The sequence below is a fragment of the Gossypium hirsutum genome, chromosome A04, assembly GCF_007990345.1.
Source record: "Gossypium hirsutum isolate 1008001.06 chromosome A04, Gossypium_hirsutum_v2.1, whole genome shotgun sequence".
Classification (NCBI taxonomy): Eukaryota; Viridiplantae; Streptophyta; class Magnoliopsida; order Malvales; family Malvaceae; genus Gossypium; species Gossypium hirsutum.
Genome location: NC_053427.1, coordinates 63699579 through 63711015, shown reverse-complemented (window position 1 = coordinate 63711015; position 11437 = coordinate 63699579).

Sequence of the window (11437 nt, the reverse complement as noted above, 5' to 3'; positions counted from 1 at the left end):
AAAAAGTCATCTTTGCTCTGATTTTTGTAGCTCGTAAGCTATGCCCCTACTTCTAGGCTCATCCAATTGTCGTCATGACTAATAAGCCTATAAAGGAAGTTTTATCTAAAGCTGATACCTCAAGAAGGGTGACGAAGTGGAGTATTGAGCTGGCTGAATTTGGCATGGAGTTCGCCCTAAGAACAAAAATAAAAGGACAAATATTAACTAGCTTTATAGTCGAATGCTTTTTCAATAAGCATGTTGATCCAATAGGTAATATAGTGTGTAACTTGAAATATGAGCTATGAATATTTTATGAAATGAAACGTGTATGAATATTCATAATTTCCTATGAACAATTGGTGAACAATAGCAATTTAGCCTATTGGTTTTATGATAATTTATGACCAACTTACACTTTATTCTAGGATTTCTTTTCCATCTGTTGTACACAACCTAGTAGTTAGTCCACCTCAAGAGGCTCTAGATATAGCCGATAATTCAAAAAGGTAGTTAGTGTATGTTGATGGCTTCGCAGCCAAGGTAGGGTCAGAAGTAGGAGTACTTTTGGTTGATCCCAGTGGGAATGAATGACAGTACAAATTATCTTTTGGATTTTAAACATCCAACAATGCAATAGAATATGAAGCTTTGATATCAGGGTTGCACTAGCACGCTAATTAGAGTGAAGGATCTGATTATCCATATAGATTCACAGTTAGTGGCGAAGCAAATGAATGGTTAGTACAAGATAAAGGATGTAGTGTTAAAGAGATATCATTCAGTCGCAGTACAACTGCTCACAAGATTTGGCAAAGTTTAGATAAAGCAGCTCACAAGGAGTGACAACACACGTGCATACACTTTGTCTAAACTGACATCCTCTATTATCATTGAGAAAAGAGGGAGAATTTTGGAAGAATACAGGGATACCCCAAGCTATGACATGTCATAAGTTTTGAGTATAAATCAAAAGGACACATGGATGACTCCCTTAGTTCACACTTTACAAGGAACGTACGATACTCTGGACAAGAAAGAGCTTGCAAAGTTACAACACAAAGTTGCGAGGTATGTTGTTGCCACAAATTTCATGTGCCTAAAAAGGCTTTAAACTAATAATTAAGACATTTGAATACTGTGTACATCATTTTTAAATTGCTCAATTACATAGCGAGTTAAAACAATTTGTTTTGTCTTGCAATTATTAAGTATATGCTTTTAAGGGGTGAACTATATAGAAAGAGGTTTCGCATCTGCTGCTGCAATGTCTATCACCATCTGAGGCTGAGTATGTAATCCGATAAATTCGTGAAGGCATTTGTGGTGACCATTTGGGTGGAAGACTGGTTGCCCAGAAAAGTTCCAAACAAGGGTATTGTTAGCCTACGGTTTAAAAGAATAGACATTATTTGGTTCGCATGTGTGATTCCTACCAGAGATATGCCCAGGTGCAGCAACAGCCAGTAGAACCTCTTCAAGTCGTGTCGAGCCCTTAGCCATTTGCGACATGGTGTCCATTCCGATAGCTACAGTATAGAAAAATTCATAGTGGTGGCTGTAAACTATTTACAAAATGGATTGAAGCTGAAGCTTTGGTGACCATCACAGAGAAATAAATGGAATCTCTTCTCTAGAAATCGACTGCGTACAGGTTTGGCATACCTCGCTTGATTATCACAGACAATGCCACACAGTTGCAAGGAAAGTTTAAAAATTTTTGTGCTGATCTTCAAATTGCTTTGGCTTAGAATTTTGTTAATACACCAGAAATAAATGGGTAGGAAGAGGTAATGAATAAGAAGATTCTAATGGCATTAAAAAAGAAAGTTGGTGAGGCCAATTGTGCTTGGTTAGAAGAGCTGCCAGGAATCTTATGGGCCTTGCAAACTTTGCCTCATACTGCAATAAGAGAAATTGCATTTTCCCTTTTCTATTGCATGAAGGCAATAATTCTCGCTAAGATTGGTATGCAGTCACACAGGACAACATATTTTAATGAAGATGCCAACCAGGAGGCTGTCAGACTTAACCTTGACCTCATTGATGAATTTAGAAAAGTAGCAGAGATTAAGAATGCAACACAAGCTTAATAAGTACCTCAGTATTACAACTCTAAGATTAAGAAGAAGTAATTCCAAGTAGGTGATTTTGTACTTAGAAACACTAAATGTAACACCCCTAAGCCGTATTCATCGCCAGAACAGTGTTATGGAGCATTGCAGAAGTTTACGTTTTAAAACTATAAAAAAATTTTAAACATGTAATTCATATCTGTCATAGCAAAACCAATCAATGACATACATATTGTCCCTTACATGAGCCTACGAAGCCCTAAAAACACATTAGAAACAAGTCAGGACTAAATCGGAAACATATAAAATTTTCAGGAAAAAGAAGAACTTTTTTCAAACTGCAAGGGTCACACAGCCGTGTGGTTAGGTCGTGTGACTCACATGACTGAGACACACACCCATATCTCAGACTGTGTGGGCATTTGAAGTAGGGACACAAGGCTGTGTCCCAGCCTGTGTCTGTGTCTGTGCCGTGTAACTCTTTCACTTGGGTCACACGACCAAGCCACACACCCATGTGCCGGGCCGTGTAACTCTCAAAATGTAACCTTTAAAAACCTACAAGGGACACGAGATTGTGTCACCTGACGTTGTGTCACACAAGGTTGAGACACATGCCCGTGTCTCTAACTGTGGGGACGAAAAATGGGCCATTTCCAAGTCATTTTTCTCACCCATTCATGCACACACCTATAATCAATTTACCATATGAAATAAATCATCCCAAAGTGCACCAAACCATGCAACAACAAGCTATCCAAATAGGTACATAATCATACAACCAATATGCCCAAAAGACACCTCAATCAAATAATTAAATATGTATAACTAAATGCTTAGTTTACCCAAAACTTACCATTTTGTACACATATCAAATCCACACTCATATGTACCAAATTTACCATATGACATTTCGCATCATAAGCTATAAATATCAACTACATTTTTAATACCAAAATGGCCATGTTCAACTTCCATCATCTAAATTTCATAAAAACTATAAAGTCATCCATCAAAAGGTTATATAAATATATCCACATATCAACCATTTCAACCACTCAAAATACCAAATTTACAAGCCAATACATAATGGCTAAAACATCAACCAAAAACACCTATACATGTGCATATTTATCCAATTATCAATTAGCTTGTTTCCATGCCAAACATAACATAATTGATACATAATTACAATACGATATTAGATTCATTCCATATCTAGTTCAAAACCTTTCCAAAAGATACCATATCTTGACCATGTTGAGGTCATTCCTCATATATCACTTTGGTCATTCAAACATGCTTTAATATATTATCAAATTAACACATATCAACAAGGCATCAAATTTACCAAGGGTACATCACCCAAAATGACATATACATGCCAAACACATCAATTAATATTCAACTAATCATCAACCATAAGTTTACCTATACATGCCATTATAGCCTTAACCAAGATATCGAAATCTATCGATATAACTCCTGGATAATGTGATAGATCTCTGATGAACTTCCAACCCGATCGAGCTTCTGGTAATCTAAAAAGTAACAAGAAAACAACTACTTAAGCAATGAATGCTTAGTAAGCTCGTATAAACATTAGTCCTATCAATCCATATCAAATATGAAATTTATACATATCAAGAATAATCCTGTACCGATACCGCAAGATTCATGAAACCATATTCAACAACTTACAAAGTTAATAAATCCACAGGATCACATATACATATCATCCCTAGCATAGTAGGATTTTAAATAACTTTAAACCATTTCAAATTTTCTTATTTTCCTTTGCATTTTATTACTTTCCATTGCATTTACTTTCTTTAGCTTAAATAACAACACCAGTTCAACTCATCATTCCTTTTTTCATCATTTGAAACTTTAAGTATGAACTTACTATTTCATTACTTTTCCGCATTCATTTCATATGCATAACACAAAAGACATAAGTATATCATCAACCATAGCCACAAGCTATTGCATTTAAACATAGCTCTTTTGGAATTAATCACATGATAAACCCTTTTCATAAGAGATTACATTATTTAAACCTTACCACCCTTTCATGAACACGAGCATATTTTCATTGGGCGCTTACCATTTTAATGCATAACTTATAAGTTTAACATGGCATAATCCAACCATAACTTGGCCAAAGCCTAGACATTTAAACCAAACATGTTAGCATACAAGCTATAAATCATAGGCACATTAATATAAATAGCCATTTAGCCACAACATGTATCTCATGAGTTTATAACTCATATCAACCTATATAATTTCCATGTATCATTATATCAAGGATGTTCACATATGTACATGTTATATTTCATATCGTTCTCTTACCATTTTAAATCTGTATAGTACCCATTGAACCATTTAGAATACTGTTGGTGATCGTGTGATTTCGTGATATGTTTTAAATATTTATAATTACTCATTCTTGAACTAACTATTATCGCGATGTAGGCAAGTGTACCTATCAAACAGTAGTATAGTTTTAGAAAGATCGGATTGTCGAACCCAAAGGAACTAAAAGTACTATTAATGACTATCTTTTTATTATCTAGCCTAAGAATAAAGAGGTTTTTGTTTTAACTAACTAATTATCTAAACTAAGAACCCACAGAGAATGGAATTGGGGAATTGCTTTTGGAAAAATCGATTGAATGAAGACAATACCTAATGAAAAATCCACCTAGACTGTACTTGTTATTCTGGCTCCGAATCGGACGATTTATTCATTTAACTTGTTCTGTAAAGATCCTAAGTTATGTTATTATTCCTATTCAAGACTAATAACGTCTAATCCCTAGATTGAAAAACCGAGACTTTTCTCTAATTAACACTCTAGGGTTGCATTAACTCGATCTATGGATCCCCTTATTAGGTTTCACCCTAATCCTGCAAAATCTTGTCACCCTATGTCTAGGCGCGCAATCAACTTCGCTTAATTATGATAAATGTACTCTTAAACAAGGTCTATTCCTCCTCTGAATAAGAGCTTATCTTGAATCGGTATCCTGGGATATAAAAACAAGAATTAAGAGCACATAATTAAGAACAAGTCAAATATTTATCACACAATTCAGAAAATAAAAACAAGATTCGTCTTAGGTTTCATTCCCCTTAGGTATTTAGGGGATTTAGTTCATAACTAAATAATAAAACATCTCAGAATAATAAAGAATGCAAAACATAAAGAAAACCCAAAACTCCTAAAGGGGAATTAAGGAGAGATCTTCAGTTTTGATGATGAACCCGACTTCTGAGATGAATTAATCGGCTTTATTGGAGTAATTCCTTACCCCCTACTCTGTCCTCCCTTTTCTTCCTTCTCTAGGGTGTATTTATAGGCTTTGGAATGCCTAAAAGCCCTCAAAATTAGCCTTTTCTGAATTGGACTCAACTTCGGCTCGGCAGGGACAGGCCCGTGTGCGATTACTTCAGGCCATGCTGGAGTTTGCCAAATTGACACGGTCGTGTGGTCTGCCCGTGTGAGGAGGTCTAGGCCGTGTTGATTTCGTACTTTGGCCCATTTTCTCTGTTTTTGGCCCGTTTTTCGTTCCTTTAGCTCTCTTATGCTCTCCTAAGTGTAAAACATGAAATTAAAGCATTAGGAGCATCGAATTCACCAATTCTAATGAAAAATCATCCATAAAATGCATTAAACATGGGGTAAAAATATGTATAAATTACGGTTTATCAGTTGGATACCCAGGATAGCTCACACATATGCTCACATGAGCTGTGGGTCCGAATGTAGCTATACGATGTTGCTCACACGAGCTGGGGAGTATCCGCAACACATGTCAGACCTCAGCCATTTGTAGGACGTTCAAGACCAGCACCCGAATCATGTAAACCCTAATGACATGTCATTTGTATCCTAAAAATTCCTAAGGTTCAAACGGGGCTCGGTAATCATGGTACGTCGTTGGATTTACGTCATTTCATAACACAGTAAATTGTATACTAATATATATATTGATTTAATTACAATATAATCACATATTAACATTCAATTTAATCAAAATTATACAAAATAAAATTCATATGAACTTACATGGCTAAATTGCAGAAATACCAAAATTCATGGACATTTTAGTAATTTTCTATTTTCCTCGATTTTCCACCCGATCTTGACATAAATTAATAAATTCAGTTAATTTATCACTTTAGACAGTAAAACAATGTATTTCATGCAATTTGGTCATTTTTACATTTTTACAAATTGCCCTTAAAGTTTTACTTTTATTCAATTTAGTCCCTGAGCCCAAAACATGCAAATTAACCATTTTTACCGAAAATTGAGCCTATCCAAATACTCATGGTATCCAAAACTGCCCCTTCATGCAAAAATTTCACATTTAATGCTTACATTTTTACTATTTAACAATTTAGTCCCTAATAAAAAATTCATCAAAAATCACTTAATAAAATACTTTTAAATAACAAATAATATTTCAGATTCATCATTTAACATCTAAAATCACAAGGTTTGTCTGTAACAGCCTGATTTAGACCCTAGCTGGAATGGTGGTTTCGGGACCACGAATCTGAGTCAGAAATATGTTTTGAAATTATTTTCTGTGTTTATTATGTGTGAATTTGTGTGTGTGAAATTTTCGTGATTTAATTTTGTCATTTGGGTGTCCGATTAAATAAAAGGACTTAATCGCTTAAAATGCAAAATTTGTATGCTAATTTTGTAGTTTTTAATTGCTTTGTTCTTTTAATGTGGGGTATTTATAATGTAGTTATACCCTTGAAATATTTTATGGACACATTCGGCCATTAGTTAGTGAAATATGAATAATTTTATTAAGGTTATAATTGTAAAATGTGTTATATTTATGAAATTATTAAAAATAAAATAATTAAAACAAGCTTTCATAATGCTTGTTCTTGCCGAAACGTAAATAAGAAAGAAAATAAAAAAGAAAGCTAGGGTTCGGCCTTGTTGAAGCTTCATTCAAGGTGAGTTCTAGCTCGGTTTTTGATAATTTTTACGTTTTTGAGATCGTTGCTAAGTTATCTACAAGACCCATGCTTGAATTTTTGGTGTTGATGAATATTTTGAGTTATGCCATTGTTGAAAGCTTGTAATTTTTGTTGTTTGATGATGAAATATGAAAGATAGGTTTTGGATTAACATGTTTTGTATTGGAGTTTTTGATGATTTTGAGTAATTAGGACTAAATTGCAAAAATAATAATTTGGAGGACTAAAATGTGAAATAAATGAAATATATGGACTTGTATGAACACTAGGAGTATTCGGCCTAAGCATGGTGTGTGCAAATTTTGCATTTTTTGTGTTTTGTGCAATTTGGACTAAATTGTAAAAAGTGTAAAATGTTAGGGTAAAATGATAATTTTCCCATTTATGTGTTTTTGGATGAATTTGATTGAATATTTGATTAAATAAGTTTAATTTATATTAATTTAGATCAAGAAAAGATAAAATTGGATTTGGATCGGGGGAAAACTAAAGTTGTCGACTAGTCGTCCCGTTCCATTTTTCATCGTCCGAGGTAAGTTTATAAGCAAATAGATGTACATGATTTTAACTAAATGTAAATTATATATCCTAAATTTAAATATGTAAATATATATATTTATTTATTTATTAGCCGAATGTGAATAAGCTTGGCAGAAATGTTAATGAATTTGTTTTGACCGAGTTACGACGTCCGAAAGCCTAGTATGAACCTTAGGAATAGCTAGGATACATATGTCATGACATAGGATTCTAATATGTGATGTGCAAGTAAGACCATGGCATCGATATATGTGTACGAGTAAGATCACGTTTCATACGTTGGCATCGATATGTAACTCTGATATATGTGTGTGAGTAAGACCACGTTTTATACGTTGGCATCGATATGTGACTCCGATATATGTGTGTGAGTAAGACCACGTTTATACATTGGCATCGATATGTGACTCCGATATATGTGTGCAAGTAAAAACCTATCTGGGACGGTGGCATCGATATGTGATTACATGTAAGAGCACGTCTGGGACGTTGGCATTGTACGATATATGTGATTATCAGAGTGTCTTATCCAATTCCAAATGGTTCATCGGGCAACGATAAGTTATGATCGAATGTGTAAAATGAGCTAAATGACCAGGTATGAGTTAGCTTAATACCTACCTGAAATAAGGTAAGTAAGTACTTGATATTTGTTACAAATCACTTATGAGATAAATAAAAAATGTATGTGAATTTGAAAGTGTATTCGGCCTTTGAAATGTATATTGTAAATATCTTTGAGATGAAGCTTGAATAAGTGTAAATGAGGTAATGTATATTCGGCCCATGTGAAATTGTAAATGGAAGTTATGTTTTATATGAAATTATGATCTTGTTAATAAATGTGAATATGATAGTATAAATTAGTTAGTTAAGTTGAGTTAATGTTAACATTGAATTATTTGTTTGCTTATGACTTACTAAGCTATGATAGCTTACTGTATGTGTTTATGTTTGCCTTTGTTTTATAGATTTTGGAAGTTGGTTACGAGCTCGGGGATCGTCAGCAAAGTCTATCACACTATCGACTGTTTTTTCGGTATTTTATAAGTTGAATTTTCGAACCTATGGCATGTATAGGCTAGATTGTATTTTTGAAATGTTGTATTTTGGTTTATGTATAATTTGAGCGATGCGAAAATGGCTTAATTTCTTTGTTGAGTTTGGCTAAGTTTGATTGTAGTTTGAATTCATTTTGGTTATAAGTTATGTGCTATGAATGAATGGTGTTTGTGATAAGTGTTATATGTTTTGGAAATGGTCAATGATTTGGGATGAATATGTGGCTGATTCGGCCATGGTATGCATAGGTAAAAGTATATGTGAATTTGGTTGTTGTATTTGGTCAATGTGTTATATATGATTTGACATTAAAGGTTTTTGGTTGTATCCGAACATGACATAAGTTTGTTTTGATATGTTTATTACATGGTATGTAAGATTCATGTTTTGAATATATGTCTATTTGTAGTTAATGCCTTATTCTTGTGAAGTATAAATTGTAACATGAGTTGGTTTGAAAATTATTACAATAATGTGTTTGTAAATTCGGTATAAGATGAAATTATATGAGACAATTATAACCAATTTGTGATTCGGCAATTACTTGTATAAATATTTATGCATATGATAAGTTGACTTGATATATATCTAATCTTTAGGTATATATATATGATGGTGTTTAATCATGTGTTTCGGTTATAGACTAATAGATGGATGTGTATTGTGTTATAACATGTAATGCATTAGTAAATTAAAATACTTGTTATTTATATGAGTTATATTTGGTATATGCTTATTGTATAAAGTAAAAATATGTATAGGTAAACTTTGTTAGCCAAATAGATAAAAGATTAATATGGTTTTTGTATCCGTTTTTAAATGACATATTATTTGATTGTCATAAATATTATAGTATACATATTTTATTGGTACGTGAAATGACTTATATTGGTCTTGAATTTAACATTTGATCTTCATGAATCTTTATTTTTATTGATTAATTATATTCTTGGAAATTATATGAACTATAGAATTGAAATATGTTAGTTTGATATTGAAATTATATTAGATGATTAACTATGTAATGAAAGTCTGTTCTGAATTGTATTATGATCAATAATGCCTCATAACCTCATTCCGGCGACGGATACGGGTTAGGGGTGTTATATCATCAATGGCAACATTCAAAATCTTTAACAATTTCAAAATTGAAGGTACGGGTTAGCTGAACCTAGTTGTAACGATCTCAAAAACATAAAAATTATAAGAAACAAGGTAAAATCACATACCAATTTTGCTTGTAAAGTTGCCAAAACCTTCAAACAAAAGAAATGGTTTCTCTCCCACTTTTCAAGTCAGTGATGAAGCTTTGAAAAAGATGAATAAAACTTTTATTTTATTTATTTTAATATAATTATCAAATTACCATATTAACTTCAGTCAATAATTAAATAAAACATCAAATTCATGTCCACTATTGTCCACTAACACCTTAAATGGTCTAATTACCATTTAAGTCCCTTTTCCTTTATTCAGTTAACCATTTAATCACTCAAATAAAATAGTGATTAAATTTTACATATTTTACAATTTAGTCTTTTTTAATTAATTAACCATCGAAATGTTAGAATTTTTTGACGAAACTTTAATACCACCTTAATTCCACTCCGTAAATATTTATAAAAATATTCATAGCTCGATTTATAGAAATGAAGTCCCGTTACCTCATTTTTTAAAACCACTTAACCTTAGGGTCAAACCACTTAAACTTAATAAATCGCTTATATAACAAAAACCATTATATCAAAAACCTTTTTCAAACCATGTTTGGCTCGTAAATATTAAATAATAATAATTATGAACTTACTCTTCGAATTTGGTGGCCTTGACACCACTATTTCTGACACCACTGAAAAACAAGCCGTTACGCTGGGGCTAGTTTTCCAACTTTGCAGCAAGGCAAAATGGCTCTGAGCTGGGAAGGACCATACTAAGTCATTGAGAAGATAGGTTATTGAGCATATAAGTTGCTGAAGATAGAGGGCAACATGGAATGCCCGTCACCTCTAGAAATACTTTATGTAATTTCCTACTCCTTGAATAAAATATATTTTATTTCTAAACACTTATATTTGGAATAATCTAAAGGTTTCCCTATTTAAGATTGCAACCTCCGAAGCAGCTAGTGGACCTACGTTTCTAGCTAACATTATAAGAGCTCACAGAGTTAAACTCGCATCTCCAGCACAACTAGTGTACCTATGCTCCCAGTTGATGTTAAAAAGGTTTGCCAGCTTAAAATTGCAACCTCCAAAGTAGCTAGCGGAATTATGTTATCAACTGACGTTATAAGAGCTCATATCTCTAATACAGCTAGTGGACTTATGCTCTCAATTAATGTCATAAAGGTTTTCCAACTTAAGATCACAACCTCCAAAGTAGCTAGCAGACCCACATTCCCAGCTGACATTATAAGAGCTTATAGAGTTAAGCTCGTAGCTCCAACACAACTAACAGACCTATGCTCCCAGCTGATGTCATAAAGGTTAGTCGATTTAAGACTGCAACCCCCTAAAGCAGCTAACGGACCTACACTCCCAGCTAACATTATAAGAGCTCGCATAATTAAACTAACAGCTCCAACACAGCTAGCGAGACTATGTTCGTGAGTGATACTTAAGGCTTAATTGATTTGAGATCACAGTTTAATTTCCTTTGAGTTTGCTGATTAAAATTTACAACTCAGAATGTTTAAGAACATTCGAGTTAAAGTTGATAATAAGTCACCTAAAACAGAGCCATTGAATTGCAGTGAGTCAATTAAA